Below are 20,309 nucleotides of genomic sequence, written 5' to 3'. Positions count from 1 at the left end.
TTGGCCAAGTCTTCACCAGAAAAAGAAACACAAACATATATATTCATTCACACAAGCAAGCACCTTAGACCATGTCCAACAATGATCAGCCTAAATACATGGAACTTTATGCATTTGAAAAATCTAGCATACCACTGTTGATTCTTGTGAATAATGAACTTTTGTAAAAATGAAATGAAATGTACACGGTTCCTCGACTTCCTCTTCTAAGCTGGTGACCTGGGTTGGAGAAGAGCATGCTGCTCAGCTCGATACTGTTTCTTGGGGTGATATTGTTGGGAGTTTGTATAGTGAAGTTCTCATAGTCAGATAGACTACAAGTTCTATTAATTCTGTGATGTCTGTGTTCATCAAGGTATCCATTAGTCCCTCTCCATAAATCCTTTGACAAGACAGCCATAAAATTGTCATCTACCATTTCTCCCTCAACAACTGCTAAATCCCTTTACTACCTGGAACCAACAACTATTACAGTATCTGCCGCATTTTTACTCTTACAATAGTGTTTAGTTTACATCTACATAAATACTCTGTAAACCAGTGTGGGCTGCATAGCAGAGGGCACTTAGCCTTGTATTAATGTTAGAGTCTCTTCCTGTTCAAATCATGTATAGATAGTGGAAAGAAAGACTGCTTAAATGGCTCTGTGGGCAGTATAATTAGTGTACCTTGTCTCTATAGGAGTGATATGTAGGGTGCTGAAGAATATCTCAGCATTCTCCACTTAATACTGGGTCTTAAAACTTTATAGGTAGGCTTTTCCAAGATAACTGGGTCTTATCTTCAAGTTTTATTTCCGTAACAATTTTCCATCAGTCAAGTAAACCTGTGACTGTTCATGCCACTATTCTTTGTATTTCTTCAATACCCTCTATTAGTCATACTTGGTAGGAGTTCCATACACTTCAGCAACATTCTAAGGCAGGAAGCACAAGTTATTTATAACCAATTCCTTTTGTAGTCTGATGGCTTTCCCCCAGTATCCTGTCAGTGAATTGACATCTGCCATCTGCTTTAGCTACAACTGAGCCTATGTTATCCTTCAATTTCGTGTCCCTAAAAAATGTTAGACTCGTGTATTTGTATGATTTTGTGGGAAGTTATGAGGTCACTGGACACTGTGAGGTGCAGCTAAAACACAGTTCGCTACACACACTCCGCAATGTTGTGTTCCATGAAGTGTCACTGGATGCAGACTATGCTTCCAGTATGTGAAGGTAAATGGCAACTGGGAGCCATTGATGAAATATAACACACTGAAGGGACAGGAATCAAGAGTTGATAAGCTGGAAGGGAAATCTTAATGGCCAGGAACAGCCTCCATTGCTATAGGTATAACATTATGTACAATCAGTGGCATAAAACAGGTGAAAATGAGTGTCCCAGAAGCTACAGAAGACGGTAGAATGTACGAGTAAAAATGCAAACATTGAATGCTACTGGCTGGCACAGAACTCTTCCTTTTCAGAGGGGCAGAACATCACTCTGCTTCTCCATAGATATATGTAAAGTAGACATATACCTGCATTGAGGGACCCACATGAAATAATTAACATACAATTTATTTTCCAACCAGGTAAGGCACTTTGATATGTGCCAAAGAATTAATTACTATCATTATTTCACTAAAAATATGGGTTAATAATGAATTTGAAAAGGATATATTGCCACTCACCGTACAGAGAAGGTGCTGAGTTGTGAGCTGTGGACAGAGACAATGAAAAAGATTGCCGAAATATTAAAGCTTTCAAAGTCCTTCTTTTGCAGTTCTGCAGTACAAAACACACACACACACACACACACACACACACACACACAGAGTCACAGTCTGAGAGCACTAGAGCCTGACCCGTGAGTGCACCCAGAGACAGTGGCCGTGTCTGTGTAAGTTGTGCTTGTGTATGCATTTTCTAGTGCAGGAGAACTTTGTTTGAAAGCTTTAATATTCTAGCAGCCTTTTTCATTGTGCCTGTCTGTGGCCCAATGCTTTCTCCACATGGTGAGAAGCAATCCAACCTTTCCATAGTCTTGTTATTCCAACCTGGACTTCCCATTGTTTATCAATGAATTTGTTTGTTCTAAAATATGTAGTTCCATAGTTACTGCTTTCTTTTCATGTAATCTCCTCCCTACACTGTCAATTTGATTGTTGTTGGTTTATATTCAGCAGTGTGGCACCTATCAAAAACTATAAAAGAGTGATAGAGCAGGACTGTTATTATATAATTGTTTTCCCAATCTGAAAAATAATACTTCACAATTGACCGCCAACATGGGTTTAGCAAAGCATGCCACCACCTCACTGAGAACTTATTAACTTGCTTACATTTGAGGGCATCTGTCACTGACTAAATTAAACCAAACAAATTATGTGCTATTCATTTCAGACTTTCCCAAGATCTCCTGTCACACCAACACAGTAACCAAACATGGGGCATATGACAATTCTGTACAAGAATTTCTGGTAGACAAATTATACCTGCTTAGAAATCATCAAATAAAGTGTATTCTATAACAAAAACAATCAATTATTGACAAAATTATTTAATTGGATAGATAAAAAAATCTCACCAATTGCCAGCAGAACACACACATAATAGATGGTTGTAATTGGCAAGCTTTCGGAGCCAGTGGCTCCTTCTTCAGTCATAAGGGTTGAAGGAGAAGGAAGAAAGGTGAAGGAAAAGGACTCGAGAGGTCTAGGAAACGTTGTAGATTTTTGGAAAGTCACCTAGAACCACAGGTCAGGGGAGACTTAGCATATGGGATGACAAGGAAGGACTGATTGTTGGGGACTGCATCAGATGAGATTTGAAAACCTGAGAGCTTAAAGGTGGAAGACTGGATAACTTGCAGACAGAAATGACTGCTTAAACATCATGCATGAGTTAATAGGAGTGACAAGCTAAGTGCATTGTACATAATGGATGTGAGAGCGGGGTGGTGAAAAATAGACGGGAAAGACAAGAAAGATATAGAAAACTAAAATGGAGTGAAGCAAAGAGTAGTTACAGTGAATAAATGCTGAGATGGAAGAAATTAATGTAAATTAGGGCCAGGTGGGTGGCGTGAACCAAGGACATGTTTTAGCGTTCATTCCCACTTGCGGAGCTCTGAGAAACTGGTGTCTGGTGGAAGAATCCAGTGACATGTGTGGTGAAACAGGTGCCGAGGTCGCGAATGTCAGGTTGTAGAGCATGCTCTTCAACAGGATATTGTGAGTTACACCCTCTGCCTATGCCCATTCATCCTAATTTGGTTGTAGTCTTGCTAATGATTGTAGGCAGAGGGTGTATAATGGCAACTCGCAATATCCTGTTGCAGAGCATGCTCTACAACCTGACATTCATGACCTCAGCACGTTTCACCACACACGTCATCTGGATTCGTCTGCCAGACACCAGTTACAACTCTGTAGGTGGGAATAAGCACTACAACATGTCTTTGGTTCTCGCCACCCACCTGGCCTTAATTTACATTAATTTCTTCCGTCTCAGAATTTCTTCACTGTAACTATTCTTTGCTTCACTCTGTATCATTTTTATATATGTTTCAATGTCTTTCACGTCTATATTTCACTGTCCTCCCTCCCACCTCTGTTACGTACAATGCACATAGTGTTTCATTCCTATTAACTAATGTATGATTTTTAGGCAGTAATCTCTGTCTGCATATTACCCAGTCTTCCACCTTTAAGCTTTCAGGTTTTCAAATCTCATCCAATGCAGTCCCCATTATCAATCTTTCCTTCTCATTCTGTATAGTAAGTCTCCCCTGACCCGTGGTTCTGGGTGAATTTCCTGAAATTTACCACTTTCCCTAGACATCTCCAGTCCTTTTCCTTCACCCCTCTTCCTTCCCCTTCAACCCATCTGGCCGGAGAAGGAGCGACTGGTTCCGAAAACTTGCATTTACAGCTGTCTTTTATGTGTGTGTTCTGCCAGCACTAAGTGAGTAGATTTTTTATCTATCCAATTAAATAAAAGTGCACTGTATGTCTGCTTTCACTAGTGACTGTAACATATTCCTTTATACTGTTATTGATGGTCACGCCAGCATAGCTGACCGAGACAAACGATTTACAACTTCTGATATACTTACAACACTCCTACCTGTAAGTTTGTACACCTTTGAACACTACAGCACATTTTCTTATATCTAGAGTTAACTGTAAGTTTCTGCAGCAGAAATCAATTCTCTCTGAACTAGGCACGTTTTCTACTGTTGTTGCATCTCAGAGTCAGAGATTCTGACTACATATGAACTACTGAGACTGGCTGATAACTCTTTTACACATATTGCAAATAGCAGTGATCTCATTCTCACTTCCCTGAATTCCTCTAACAATCTGTGACATACTGTATTTTTAACAGTTGAGTCTATGCGAAGTCACACATCATAAGATTGTATTTAATTTGTTACATGAAAAGTGCAACACATCTCTGTAACCTTCATGAAAGCAGAGAATTGGGCATTGACCCTTACACTTCTACAAAGATTCCCAAATCAATACAAGTGCACTTAGGGTGTTGATGGCCTTTCTGTTGCATGCTGCACTTGGGTCATTCCATGTCAAATCAACACACTTTAAATAAAAATTTGACCTCACCCTTTTAGATTTTGCTGAAAGTTGGTATAATTATAGTGGGTGCTGAAACTAAGAAAAATACCAAATTTCAAGTTTTTACCTCAAACCATTCCTGAAATATGGTCATTTAAACTTTTCAAAAACTGGACAAAAACGTGTGGACAGACCTTTTTTGAATTGCCTAGGAGCTGCCCTAATTGAGCTAGAGAGCTGGGAAAAGTGCCATTTTTCATGCTCTTTCCAGTGATATACAACAAAACATAGCTTTTAATTAATAATCTTTTTCAAAGTAATAATTAATATTTTGATTTAATTTTTTTTACAAAAAGTGCATAATTGAAAATTTTCAAAATATTGCCATAACTACTTCATACTGTTGTAAATCACATGGCAAAATATAAATGTGGGATAATGATGGGTTCATTGTTAAAAAAAAATTATTCCGGATTCTTGTTTTTCACTAACAGCCGTAGTTGAATCAAATTGACCTTTAACAAACAGGAATTTCATTAAAATATACTGAAAGGTAAGTAAAAAAGTACTAGAAACATCAAAATATCACCTTCTTGAAACAAAACTAAACAACATTTTCTATAATTGATTGCTTATTTTTTTAGTTTCTTACAGTTTAAACTAATAGTCTATTAACCAGCAGAACGAAATGTTGAGTGTGGGACCTATAGCTAAGATTTAAATAAAGTGTGAGAAACTTGTTAGTAGATTATTGATGTAATACTTCTGCTCCAAAAATACAGATTTCATTAGCACAGGCTTTAGCCACTGTATGAAGGCTGAGCATGCTTGTGTTCCTGTCTATGTATGCAGCAGGCTGTGAACAAGTTGAAACAAGCACAGTGCTTGATGTCTGTACAATCATTCAGAGACTGGAGCCATTGTTGAGTGGATGTAAGACTGATACCTTCTAAGGCTTACTGTGTCTACAGCAGTTTTAGTGCAAATCAATTGTTTCCTCTGTGTTGACCAGTTTGTATCTAGTATATTTAATAGTTTGTTTACAAGGGAGAGTTTATCAGTGGTTTTTGTATCAATATGGAACCAAGTAAAAAGTGCAGTGCTGTAAGAGTGCAGTGTTCTAATCCATTGAAGAAGTCAAATCATTTTATTAGAGACAGAAAAGATAAAACTGAGAAATGGCACATCCTGGATGACCAAATTATTTCAAAATACCTAGCGGTGGCAGGATTTGTGATAGATGTAGGAAAGAGGTAACACATTGAAAAATACACCAGAGTCCATCAGTGATAAAAGTATTGATTCTTCTGGATCAGAGATAATCATACCAGACCAAGGCCCTGACTACACTGCATCTTCAGTGGTTGTTCAAACACTTAACACATCACTTCAAGAACTAGGTGAGTCCCCAATTGATAAACTTCTGTTGCTGCTGAAACTTCTTCATCAGATACTGATGAATCCATTCTTCAAAATCTCAAAACAAACTTTAATAATTCTATATGTAGAGCAAAAAAAAATCCTAATGATTCTTACAAGTTTACCTGAAAAGTGGAGTGTCAGGAAAATAATGAGAGAATTTAATGCTCCTAATTACATTGTTCAGCAGCCTAAAGAAATTTTGAAAGAGAAATGATTCAGGGAAGGTCCAAACCCAACACCAGGGAAGTGTTTACCCACAGAAACTGTCAAAACTGTACATTCATTTTATGAAAATGATGAAGTTGGCCGGGCAATGCCAGGTACTAAAGATTGTGTGACAGTTACAGAAACAAGTTGAAGTAAAACAAAAATATCAAAAAGACTTATTTTGTGTAACCTTAAAGAAGCTTACAAACATTTTAAAGACAAGTTTCCTAAAATAAAAATAGATTTCTCTAAATTTGTTGGGTTGATACCGAAACATTGTGTATCTGTTGGCTGGAGTGGCACACACACTGTCTGTGTGTGCACAACTCACCAAAACATAAAATTAATGACAAACTGCCTATTGGCTTCTGTCTCGGGTTCTCTGGCCGACATTCATATAATGATTTTACTGATGTTTCACCAGCACAAGTGGCTGGCATTGTCAAAGCTTCACCCTCCATTGCCGGTGGTGAACTGGAGCCGAGCTTGCAGCCGCAGACTATATGTACCAGGTGCGCCAACGTCTGGAGGCTTCTCTGCAGTCATTTCCGGTGCGGTTCTCCTCTTGTTACCTGTGAAGGTCGTTCGCTGCAGTACGAGAAGCCAGGATCTGTTTACCTTAAGGCTTTCCTTTCTTGTTGAAGCTGTTTGCGTGTTTTTGTATTTCTACAGCTTCTCTGAACAAGTGCGTGTGATAGTGCTTCTCTACAGCCAAAACTTCTGTGTCGGCGAATTTTATTACGTGGTCGGTCTGACTCAGTGTGTGCTCTACCACAGCCAATTTCTCCACCTGCCCCAACCTGTAATGTTGCCTTATGTTCTTTGATCCTGGTGTTGATTGATCGTCCAGTCATTCCGACAAAAACTTTTCTGCATGTGCATGGTTACGGTATATTCCCGACATTGCAAGTGGGTCCCTTTTCTCCTTTGCTGATCTAAGACACTCTTTGATCTTCCTTGTCGGTTTGAAAATCGTCTTTAAGCCATGTTTGCGCAATATACGGCCAATTCTGTCCGTCACTCTAGGAATGTATAACAGAAAGGCCGTACCCGACATTTCTTTATCTAATTCCTTACTTTGCTGAGTGTTTGGCTCTGTTACACTTCTAATGTAATTTGTGGAGTACCCACTGCTCCTCAGAACACTTTCCAGGTGTTGCATTTTGCGTCTGAGGTGCTGCGGCTCACATATTCATCCTGCTTGCATTCCGAGCGTATTAATCATTCCTCTTTTCTGGCTCGGGTGGTGGTTTGATAGTTTGTGCAGGTATCGGTATGTGTGTGTCGGTTTTCTATACACCCTGTGTCCTAGGTTTTTGCCATCCCTTGTGACTAGGGAATGTACCGTATACCGTGCACATGCGGAAAAGTTTATGTCTGAATGACTGGACGATCAATCAACACCAGGATCAAAGAACATAAGTAACATTACAGGTTGGGGCAGGTGGAGAAATTGGCTGTGGCAGAGCACACACTGAGTCAGACTGACCATGTAATAAAATTCGCCAAGGCGGAAGTTCTGGCTGTAGAGAAGCACTATCACATACGCTTGCTCAGAGAAGCTGTAGAAATACAAAAACACGCGAACAGCTTCAACAAGAAAGAGAAAAGCCTTAAGGTAAACAGATCCTGGCTTCCTGTACTGCAGCGAATGACCATCGCAGGTAGCAAGAGGAGAACCACACCGGAAATGACCATGGAGAAGCCCTCGGACATTGGCGTGCCAGGTACATATAGTCTATGGCCGCGAGCTCAGCTCCAGTTCACCACCGGTAATGGAGGGTGAAGCTTTGACAATGCCAACCACTCGTGCTGGCGAAACATCAGTAAAGTCATTAGATGAATGTCAGCCAAAGAACCTGAGACTGAAGCCAATAGGCAATTTGTCAACAAGTGGCAATGAAAGCCTTAACAATTTTGCATAAAATTAATGATAGAAAATTCCAAACTAAATACAGTAACAAACAGCAGCTTAAACAATTATAAGCAGTGCACTGCAAAAATGCTTTGCAACCCATCATTGGATGGTTGCAACATTAGAAACTGTGAATATTGCCCAGGAGAAACCATCATATGTAAAATTTTACAACACTCTTTTGATGAAAACTTAATTGAACGAGTTCAGTTCCGACGGTGGATGTCAGTTGACCACTGTAATCTGGAAATTGTTCAGAAAACTTCTGAAGAATTCATAGATTTATTTTGTAGTAAGATGTCTCCTTTGATTCAGCAAGACTTAATTGCCAAGCAACAACGAACATTCCTTAACTCCACAAGAGAAAATTTTATGGAATCTGAACTTGTTGTCATACATGATTTTTTTGAAAATTATAGTATAGTTCTACGGGATGAAGCTCAGAGTTACCACTGGACAAGACAACAGATTACCATTCATCCTTTTGTTATATATTACAAACAGGAAGACAAAATTGAGCATATGAGCTTTGCCAGTGTTTCCGATTGCTTGGAGCACAATACAGTTGCGGCTTACCCCTTTCAAAAGAAGCTTATTTCTTATCCAACAAATAAATTTCAAAAGCTTCCAAAAAAGATATACTATTATTCTGACGGTTCTGCTGCTTAGTTCAAAAATAAGAAAAACTTCCTGAACCTTTGCCTTCATGAGGAAGACTTCAACATAAAAGCTGAGTGGCACTTTTCAGCCACAGCACATGGGAAAGGGCCTTGTGATGGAGTAGGGGGTTCAGTTAAGAGACTGGCAGCTCGTGCAAGTTTGCAAAGGCCGTACCAAAATCAGATCCAAACCTCACGAGGTCTATCTGAGTGGGCAGTAGATAATATCACAAATGTTGATTTTGCGTATTCCACTCCAGAAGACTATGCTGCTTCAGAAATATTATTAAAAAGTCGGCTTGAAGAGGCATTGACAATCAAAGGAACACAGCAATTTCATGCTTTCATTCCCAACACTACATCAAAATCAATAGTCAAAATACTTTTCATGTGATATGCAGAGTTGGGAGAGGGAAGTAACTGCATCACCAGACAAACTGAAGTTACAAGATGTATCAGGCTATGTCACCACTGTATATGGCAGAAACTGGTGGCTTGGGTACATTTTAGAAAAAAACAAAGAACCTGATGAAGTAAAAATAACTTTTCTTCATCCATATGGACCAGCTAAATCAGTCTCCTATCCTGCACATGCAGATGTCCTGTGGGTGTCAGTTGTGGATGTTCTCACAAAAGTAAATCCATTTACTCCGACAGGGAGAACATACATTCTTAATGAAAGTGATGTAAACTAAACCCAGTCGGCTTTATTAAAATGTAATCTGTGAAGTTCCAAGGCAATTTATTGGGAAACTGCTTTCAACTCAAAACTTAATTTTTGTCTCAGGTTAGTGTTAATGTATACTTTATAGAAAGTTGTTTCAAAATTACTGTTAGTACCTATTGTGTTAAATTTAGCTATGTATAGATACCTGTACTCAAAAACAAGCATTATGTATTTAATTTTTTTAATAGTTTCGTTCCAAACATCATGGACCAGAACTATTATGTAAATACTTGTATGTTTTCATACTTTATTTCAGTTTGTAGTTAATGCTCAAACTTTTTTGTTTTATAAGTTAATATACTGTTAATTAAGATGTATGAAATTAAAATAAGCGATCAATTATAAAATATGATGATTAGTTTTGTTTTAATAAGGTGATGTTTTGATATTTCTAATAATCTTTTTACTTACCTTTCAGTAAATTTTAATGACATTCCTGTTTGTTAACGGTCAGTTTTGTCAAACTATGGCTGTTAACGAAAAACAAGTGTCTGGAATAATTTTTTTAACAATGAACCCATCACCATCCCACATTTATATTTTGCCATGTGATTTAGAACAGTATGATGTAGTTGTGGAAATATTTTGAAAATTTTCAATTATGTACTTTCTGTAAAAAAAAAAAATTAAATCAAAATATTAATTAGTATTTTGGAAAAGGTTATTAATTAGAAGCTATGTTTTGTTGTATATCCCTGGAAAGAGCATGCAAAATGACACCTTTCCCAGCTCTGTAGCTCAATTACATCAGCTCCTAGAGCAATTTTAAAAAAGTCTGTTCACACATTTTTGGCTGGTATTTGAAAAGTTTACATAGCCATATTTCAGGAATGGTCTGAGATAAAAAATTGAAATTTGGAATTTTTCTTAGCCTCAGCACCCATTATAAGTATACTAAATTTTAGCAAAATCTAAACTGGTGAGGTAAAATTGGGGTGTTGATTTGACATGAAATGACCCGGTGAGCAATGGGAATTGGATAAAATGAATGCTGAATAGGACAATTAGACAATGAGAAAATAGTGTTCAATAAATACTGTCCTGATGCAGAGTGTACAAAATTATATAGTGGCATAATGGAATGATTTGTGCTGAATGTCATCACATGAAACAGAATATTCTGTACACTTGAAATTGTGCTCTTGGGTTCCTACATAATAACAACCTCGGAAATCGGGACCTTTCAAAAATATCACACATTTTCAAAACTATCACTGGACTATGCAGACAATAGGTATGTGTACTTAATAGCAACATACATGGTTGGAGGGGCTCATAAACCCATCTTCAAATACTGTTCAAATGTGCGAGACCCATATCAAAAGGGTCTAACATAGGATACTGAATATATACAAATAAGGGCAGCAAAAATTATCATAGGTTTATATGACCAATAGGAGACCGTAATGGAGAAGCTGAAAAAACATGAACTGGCGGATGCTTGAAGATAAGACTCCAAGTTTCAAAGTTTCAAGAACAGCTATTACGTGAGGAGTTGAAATAAAATTAAGTCAGGTATTATAAAGCTTCCTATCTTTGGAAAATTTTCTCTTGGTAGCACTATCTATAGTTAAATTTAATAGTTGACATCAGAATAAAGTGTTATTCATAGTTGAAATTTTAGCAATTTTTATAAACCAGGTGCTTCCTCAGTTATTTTTTTCACGTGACTCTTTTCATCTCTTAGAGGTACACTACGGTGAAAATTTGACTCTCACTGATTGAGCAACCACTTGAGTTCTTGTGATGCAGAGGGTAATATGAAAGTATTCCAGTATTTAGCAGCTGGAAGAAAAGTTACGGATGTGTATGTGCACTTGTACTTGCCTATATTTGCACAGTTGCCGAGAACTTGAGTCAATCTATATCCATAGCTTTCAGAACACTGAGAAGTGCATGGCAGAGGGTATTTCTCATTGTACTACATATCTAGGTATCTTTCTGTGCCAATTCGGTGTGGAGTGTGGGTCAAATTAAAGTCCAAGTGCCTTTATGTACCCTATGGTTAAGCAAGTCCTGTGTTTGTAATTCCTAAGGAAGCGATACATAGGAGCCATAGTAGCTATATCCCTAGAGGAATACAGAGAACTTAAATCATACTCCAAACAGGGAATGATGAAACGTCAATGTACCATATCATATCCAGTTGGACTGCCCGCAATGTATCACACGCTAGACAAAAATCGGTTGAGAGTTGACGAAGCCAACGAATGTGGGCACTTATGCAGTTTAGGTGGTACGTGCGCTGATCACAAAAAAAGTGCCATTTTTTAAGGAAACGCGTATTTCTGAAGATATAAGCATATATGTGTGCAGAATGCCAAAAAAGTACTTACTTTCATATGGACACAAAAAAAAAAAAAAAAAAAAAGGTCATTTAACTGTCTGCTTTCACCAACTATTCATGTTGCTATGCCAATATGCTGCAGACACTTTACTATATTTCTTCACAGAGTTCTTTACCCATAGGTAATGATTACAGATACATACATCCTAACCGTGATAGCTGTTGTTGGTGAGACAGTTAATTGACCTTTTTTTGGTATCCATACAAAAATAAGTACTTTTTTGGCTACGAGCGCATTAGATATGACTGCAACACACAAATTTTGAAATAAATTTTTTTTGGTATTCCGTGAATATATATGGTTATATCTTCAGAAATACGCGTTTCCTTCAAAAATAGGTAATTTTCTCGTGATCAGCGCATGTACCCCCTAAACTGCCCGAATGTGAAATAAAGATTGTTGTTTTGTAACAGACTGATCTCCAGCGTAGCCGGATGTCTACCTCCTCGCGCTATCTTTAACGCACTTTTCGTTATAAAAACTAAAACCGCAACATAATCTAAGAAAAAGCTATCTCAGATAACTGACAAATTTCCGGAGAGTACTTCGATGCATATTATGTACATCTGCCGCACAAGACATTACAAAAACTTTAAGGGGAATTCAACAGCTCACGTAACTTCTACCTATTAAAAGTGATGTTATGTAGCTGATTTTCTGTGAAACACTGACTGTCAGTTAAGTACGTAAATGGGAAGAAATGAGTAATTTGGTAGAACTTTTCACTATTATCACATTCGTACATGTAGCACACTGTAACGATACTCAATAATACGTAATCCGGCAACCTGAGGAGTAAAAGTATTATATGTGCTAAAGCAGAACAACTATACCACATACGCTGTAATTGCAAAGGCAAAAGTAGTTGTTATAATAAAGCAACAGTCATCTCAATTTTTATTTATCATATAACTAGTTGTAATAAAACTAGCTATATTCTAGTCGCACCAACACTTAACCTACTGTGAAAAGTAGCACAAAACAACGTTTTACCCACACTTCTTTTGAAAAAATAAATGTGTTGTATAGCAAACTCAGTTTGTAAACATCGCGTGGATAAACAACAGCCAAAGACTTTATAGCTCGTAAAGACGTAAACTGATTTAGCAGTTCCCAGCAATAAACACGACCAGTACGACTTGTTATAATCGGAACTTCATTCGCCTGTCACATGGGTCTCCCAAAACCGGATTTCGTAAACGGATTCTCCAACATAGTTTCTGGGTAATCATGTAAACACACAGCAGCTCAATGCCAGCCGTACTGCGTGGATCGCGTGCTGAGCTGCAAGAGTGCGTACGGTACTGCATAGAGCCATAGGCACCTGCTTGCGGATTACGTCCTTGGCATACCAAGGACGTAGGAGCGACTGACTGCGTTTTTTGTAAAAATACAATCTGGCGCTCAAGAAGAATATCTGTGGGCGAGGAAGCTTTGAAGACTCCTGAAAGTAAAATTGTTGTGCTATCTCGCTTGTTTCGGAATGTCGAGCAATAGCGGTGCCTTGGGGCCGCGGCGGTCTACTGCTGTCGACAAAAAGCGAGTCTTGTTGTTGCCACGGGCCGCGCCGCCGACCGTTTCGAGCATCTCAGCTGCCGCAGAGCCAGACTCTGCTCTCCCTGAGATTAGGGAAATTGTGGGCCAGGAACTGGAGTCCGGTCGTGGAACCAACGAGAAGGTTGCCGCCGCCGCCATCCAGACCTCCTTGAGCACTAGCGCATTAGTGCCAGCAATGCAACCAGGAAATCTACCAGTGCCAACGAAGGTTGTAACTGGCACTCCTCTGACAGAAACCCCCATTTCAGAACTGGACATTTCAGCGAATAAACAAAATGCTGTTAATACACAAAACACAAACATCGTCATACATCATCATTACTTGCGATCCCATCCCTCCTCCCCCTCTCCTAAGTCCGCTCCTGCTTACCAATGCCCTAAATCAACTCCTCAATTACATCAAATCCCTATATAAAGGCAAGCAGACGTCCCATCAGCCGACTGACATCCTTCCCAAACCCACCGCCTTGACCCCACCCTCCATTCGATCCAAATACCTCAAATCCCCCCCCCCCCCCCCCACACACACACACAAGACCACGTCCTCCACAGTGCAGCGTGCCAAAAAGGAACGCGAAGATAAACAGTCCAAGAATAGGAAGAAGTGCACCACCCCTCCCCCAAGTGCTCCCTCAACTCCTGAGGAGCCTGCGGTTCCTGGGCCACTGGCAGCACCTGTTGTCGGCCTGGGAGGGAACCAGGAAACCATTGCCTTGGAAGGGAACTGCGAAAGCGGGCTGGATTCGGGTGGATTCGTGTTGGCGAGGAAACCATTCAGCCAACTGAAGCTTCTGCCGACCCAGGGAGTAGAACCCATCCCAAACAGGTTTCAGGCGGTGGCTGACGAGTCAGAGACACCACGCGAAGCAACGACACAAAAGCACGATACACACCACCTCCCTCAGATCGTCGTGGAGTTTCCCCATAACTATGAAGAAGTCTACGACGTAAAAAAAGCTATTGAAGGAAAAAACTTTAAAGCTAAATCAGCCGGAGGAGACAAGATAAAAATAACACTCAACGCTATCGAGAATTATAACACCATCAAGGACCTACTTACAGACAAAAACATACAACACTACACGTTCCCCAAAACAAAAACAAGAAACAAGAACATTGTCATAAGGGGCCTTCCGAGACAGCTGTCTCGCCAGGCAATCAAAACAGATCTGACTGCCCAGGGGTAGGTCGTCAAAGCTGTACAACAGATGTGCAAACCCAGGGCAGAGAATAGGTGGTCACTATATCAGGTTACTCTCCCCAATATCCCCCGAAACAAAAGGGAGACCAGGGTGTTTATGGCTGTCCCTGTCATCACAGAGCCCCTGCGCTGCAAAAATAAGACTGTGCAGTGCTTCAGGTGTCAGGGGTTGAATCACATAGCTGCATACTGCAATATGGTGGTGCACTGCAGAAAGTGCCCTGAGCCCCACGACACTAGAAAATGTACACTGAAACTCGAGGACCTGCAAATAAGGTGCGCACTGTGTGGCAAAAACCACAAAGCAGGTTACCAAGGTTGTGAGGTCCACAAAAAACACACACAGCAGGCAACGGGTGCAAATTCCGACCTCCCCCCCCCCCCGCCCACACACACACGAATAAGACACCACCACCCCCTAAAGACACAAAAAGAAAAAAAAATGACAACACACACAGACAAGACTTGGGTAAAACCAAGACCCAACACACCAAGGGCAACATACGCTGAAGTGGTTTCTTCTACAAGAAGCCATGAAAACGTATCCGTATCACCACAACACCCAACACAGACGCAAGAACAACTCCAGGAAAGACACAACAATAATGACAAGGTCTCCCAGAACAGAAAAAGCTGTAGGGAACCCCAAACACAAGCTGCAGCAGAGAGCACAAGGCTCTTCTCAGCAGCCCTCCAGTCTCTCCCCTCAGATCAGCTATTAGGTATTATGGTCCAGACCATGAACCTCATCATGGAGATAATGAAGGAATTAAGGGAGGCCCAGAAACAGAACATGCAGATCCTCGTTGCCCTTCAGGCAGCAGGCAGCAGTCGCTTCCCTCTGCGACCTCATCAGTAGCAACAAAACCCTATTATGGATAGATGACCAAATATTCAGAGCCTGACAATCGAAGCAGTGATAGTAGAAGTACCTACTTCCACCGGAACCCTAACAGTAGTTGCAATCTATCTACCCCAAATGATGAAATCGATGAGGGATATGTAGCAGCTTTAGGCCAAATTGATGGCAAAGTCCTACTCAGAGGTGACTTCAGTGCCAAGCACCCAGACCAGAACACTAGAATAATCTCCAGAGCAGGTGCCAAACTACAACAACTAGCGCGCAATCACCACTTTGAAATATGGGGTCCGGTTGATCCCACTCATTTTCCTAAAAATGGAGGTAGGCCTGACACATTAGACGTACCTCTCACTAGAAGGATCACAGGGTTTGTGGCTGCGAAGACAGTCAACTGAAGGTCCTGTGACCACAATCGTGTCATTTTCGAGGTCGATGGAGACGTCTGTGTCAGATATCCCCCAAATGGACAGACTGGGAGCGAAACCACCCAATGGTGAAACAGTAGAGCAAGCGCTACAAGACCTAACAGGCACCATCTTGCAGGCAGCGAAAGAGGCCACCCCCCTCCCCCATACAAAAATAGAGTAGCAAAATAGTGACAGGTCACCAGAGATCAGCCCACCAGGAGGCTGCTCAATAGTCTACAGAGAGAGCTGAAGGCGGCTCTCAATGAGCACAGTAACTAGCAATGGTAAATCCGCCTCTCAACCCTCAAAACAGACGATCACACACTCTGACAAGCTACCAGACAATTCACCAAACGATGCACTAGGATACTCCCCCTGCACAGCGAGCAGGTATGGTGTACAGCCATGCTGAAAAGGCCAACGCCCTCGCCAAAGCTTTCGAGAAGCAATTCCGGACGGCAGAGCCCCAAGATGATGAGCATGAAGATGTAGTTCACTATCAACTGGCTGTCTTCTTCAACGCTGAGGAAGACCCAGAAGATGAACTCCCACTTGTCGCCCCCAAACACGTGGCAAAAGTAATTAGGTCCCTTCCAACAAAAAAGGCGTCAGGATATGACAGTGTCACCAATCAGTTAGTTAAAAACCTCCAGCCCTCTGTGATCACACACCGCGCAAACGTCTTCAACGAAATTGAGTTCTCAGCTTGCTGGAAACATGTGGAACACAAACCAGGGAAAGAGCCTTTATTCCCACAGTATTACAGGCCGATTACCCTCCTGCCAACTCTCCAACTCTCAGCAAGATCTACGAGCTCCTCCTGCTAATACCCATACAAGAACATATTACCAACGAGCAACTTCTGCTAGAGTTCCAATTCGGATTCCAGCAGAACCATTCCGCCCCACAGCAGATCATGATGGTGGTTGAAGCAGCCACAGAGGGCTTCAGCCATATAGGCTAGTGCGGGATAGTGCTACTAGATGTAGCTAAAGCCTTCGACTCAGTATGACATAAAGGGATACTCTACAAGCTATACACAGAAGGGTTCCCTGGGAGCATAGTCAAGTTAATACGAAACTATCTCATGAATAGAACTTTCTCTGTTAAAGTAGAAACTGCCACCTCCACCAAAAGGCGTATCTGTGCTGGGGTGCCGCAGGTATCGGTCCTGGGACGTGTATTGTACAGTTTGTACACTGCAGACACCCCCAAAGCCCCCCTGGTGCACACTGCACAACATGCTGACGACACAGCCTTCTATACATGCAATGCAAATAAGGATCTTGTCGTCGGTAGGCTACAAAGGGTTTTAGATGTCATGGAAACTTGGGCCCACTACTGGCATATCACCATAAATTCTGAGAAGACACAGGCTATGCTGATCACCTGTAGTCTTGGGAGACGCAGATCCCCTGATGCTCCCCCCTCCACCTTCACCTACATGGAACCCAACTCCCTGGGTGCAGCGCCGCTAAGTACCTTGGCGTCACCTTGGACTCATGTCTTACTTGGAAGCTCCACATAGATGAGGTCCACAGGAAGGTCTGTGCCAGAATGTCCATCCTCTATCCTATCCTGAACTCAACCAGCACCCTTCCCTGCTCTATAGGGATAAATGTATTCCAGGTGCTTATAGGGCCAATTATGGAATTGCATGCCCTGCCTGGGGATATGCGGCGAAGCAGCATCTGGACAAACTCCAAAGTCTGCAGAACTGTGCCCTCAGGAGGGCCCTGCTTCTACCTTTTGGGTTCTCAATAGATGAGCTGTACACCACTGCTGAAATTTCCTTCCTCAAAGAGCGCTTCGTAGATCTGGTAAGAGCTTTCTATGAGAGTTCTTCCAGATCGCGAAATGACCTCATCCACTCCCTAGTTTGGTATGACATTTCCCGTGAGAAGGACAAACCCCTGATGACGATCTTCGACGACTTAGTCGAAGGGAAAATCCAAATCCCCAAATCCTAATTCCATTCTCTCACTCATAAATATCAGTCACCTCACCAACCTCAGGCAAGTAACACACACACACACACACACACACACACACACACACACACACACCCTCACACACACAAGTAAACACTTGGAGTAAGAGCCAAAAGGCTACACACTCCGCCACACACTTCACCAAAGACGGGTAAGTACCAGAATGGGAGAAAGAGGTGTAATCACTTCAAAATATATTCTGGAAATCCGTTCTTGGTGTCCAGTTTTTCAACTCTGCAGTCGATTTGCGTTCCTATGTGAACGTAACTAATTTCAAAACATGCTTGGGCTGTCAGGTTTCGTCTTGTTTTTAAAAATTATCAGCCAATTGCTTTTTGTACAGTGAAAGATAAGTAGACATATTAGAATAAGCTATTTACATCTCATCTAAAAACATGCAGGTGGTAGAAATAGCGACTGTGCCATCTAAATCAGAAACTGGAAAGGTCAGTTCACACTGGCCCTCACTTTATGTCACATCCCATCAAAACATTCTGCAATGTATTTCAAATGGAAGCATCCACACTGGCCATCCCATCCTCTCATGTCATGACACTGTCAAGGTTTCCCAGTGAGCTCACTGAGGTTTCTTGGCAAGAAAGTTTTAATGGCTCGTGCCATCCATCCACTGTTGATCACGTGAGTCCCAAACTCATTTGAGCTGGGCCAAATGGTTATTTGGAGTAACTGTTATCACAATTTCATCTATTTTTATGACCATTATTTTTAATGATTATAAATAACTGTCAGTTATTTTTCACTACCAAATATTGCAGATGGGGTTATGGTTAAATAAAGAAGTTGAACGCAAATAGTGCAGAGTGGCAGGAATGCCATTTGAATCATGCCACAACCTCAGCTAATTAACTGTCCGGTACATTTCAGTTGATGTTTGGATGCTTATTGGTGTTTCGTTTTATGTGTTTATAGGTTATTGGTCGCTGTTAGAAATATTATCGTCGCAACTCCAACAGAAAGTATGTGGCACTTCGCCACAGCACTGTTTAAGTGTCATGTTAAAAAGTGTTTTTTAAAGTAAGAACTAACATGTAAACCAAATACTGTAGAAAAAACTCGAAGCTAAATTTATTGTGCTGTTCGTGTAATAGAATAAGTGTATGACCTTGTAATACAATATAGAAATATAAGTAATGTGATGGAGTCGTTTACTCTTGTACTAGATAGTCCATTTGAGAAATGTGTGAGTACACTAATACAAATTTCATGTGAGATTTGGAAAACTGCTAGATTTCATCATCTACCATGAGGGTCTTAATTTTTTTGTGGGAGAATGACTAATTACATTTCTCCAAGCCTTCAGTTTGTTGTGTATCTCTTACATTTGGCATTATTGTACACAGAATTCCAGTGGGCATTGCAAGGGTAACAGATTTAAACGTCCAAGATGTCATTACGATACCCCTTTACTCGATTGATCTAATTCTTCTTTGGGTATCCAGATTGTGAGGGTGAATTAATAGTATTGATGAGGGGAATTCTAATTTGCAGTAAGTATTCAGAAATTTCTCAATACCAAAATTTCCTGTCCTGTGGAATATTTTACACGTCGATTCCATATTTTGCCTTTTTTCCCCATCTGTCACACAATGAGGTAATAATAAACACTTCGTCTGTCAATGCCACCTGCCTGCTTTTACTTTTTTTCTTTTTGCAATTTAATGTCATGGCAGTTAACTTTCTGAATGTGTAACAGACTAATTCATGAATGAGACAGATGAGCACTCAAAATGAAGGGCTAAGTTTTGCATATAACACAACCTCAACACAGCAATGAGGGCACCTGGCATAGTTTTTCAGCATTGCCTAACAAAATAGAAAAAGAACTGACTTGAGCTCCTTGAAAACAAAAAAGCATATATTATTCAAAAATGTCAATGTAGTATCACAAGTTCTAGTTGGCCCTAATATAAGTAAATCTATACTATTATTTAAATACCACTGACAAAGTATCTGACCTGATTATTATTGCAAGCATACCTGTATTCATTCCAAATATGCATCCAGCAAATGGTTAATTTCCATACATGTGTCTGAAGTGTAAATATCCCATTCTACAGTTTTCCTTTGTAAAATTGATTCGCTCAATACTATGTAGAAAATGTTTCAAAGTAAGTGGCCAAGAACTAATTAAATAAAAAAAGTCCATTGGCAGCAGATGTGTACAAATTTAGAAAAGTCATTTTTCCCTTAGTAAACCCATGAAGCTAAGATTCACCAAATTACATAAGCTTTTTTTGTACTCAAGTTGATAAGATAGGCTTTAAGGGGAGTTATAACGGAAATTGTTTTTCTTGTACATTTTCCGATTTTTATCTCTTTATAAAATTTGCAATTTTCCGCATAAAATGATATATATATCCCTTATAAACTCACATGGGAAGTAGGGAAGTATTTTATTTTATTATTTTAAATATAACTTACACTCGTTGAA

General features: G+C 40.4%; 1 protein-coding gene across 2 annotated transcripts in view; it reads right to left on the bottom strand.

Annotated features, from left to right (window-relative positions):
• LOC124793395 (coiled-coil-helix-coiled-coil-helix domain-containing protein 1) overlaps positions 1-13,101 on the bottom strand; it is a 69,497-nt gene extending 56,396 nt beyond the window's left edge. The window contains exon 1 of one of the 2 annotated variants that reach the window (XM_047258017.1): positions 12,803-13,101. The gene's annotated coding sequence lies outside the window, so the exon portion shown is untranslated. The remainder of the gene's footprint in view (positions 1-12,802) is intronic. The other variant, XM_047258016.1, reaches the window with a different exon arrangement.
• Positions 13,102-20,309: the final 7,208 nt, after the last annotated feature.

Source organism: Schistocerca piceifrons, chromosome 1 (assembly GCF_021461385.2).
Source record: "Schistocerca piceifrons isolate TAMUIC-IGC-003096 chromosome 1, iqSchPice1.1, whole genome shotgun sequence".
Classification (NCBI taxonomy): Eukaryota; Metazoa; Arthropoda; class Insecta; order Orthoptera; family Acrididae; genus Schistocerca; species Schistocerca piceifrons.
This window is presented reverse-complemented; position numbering and strand designations above follow the sequence as displayed.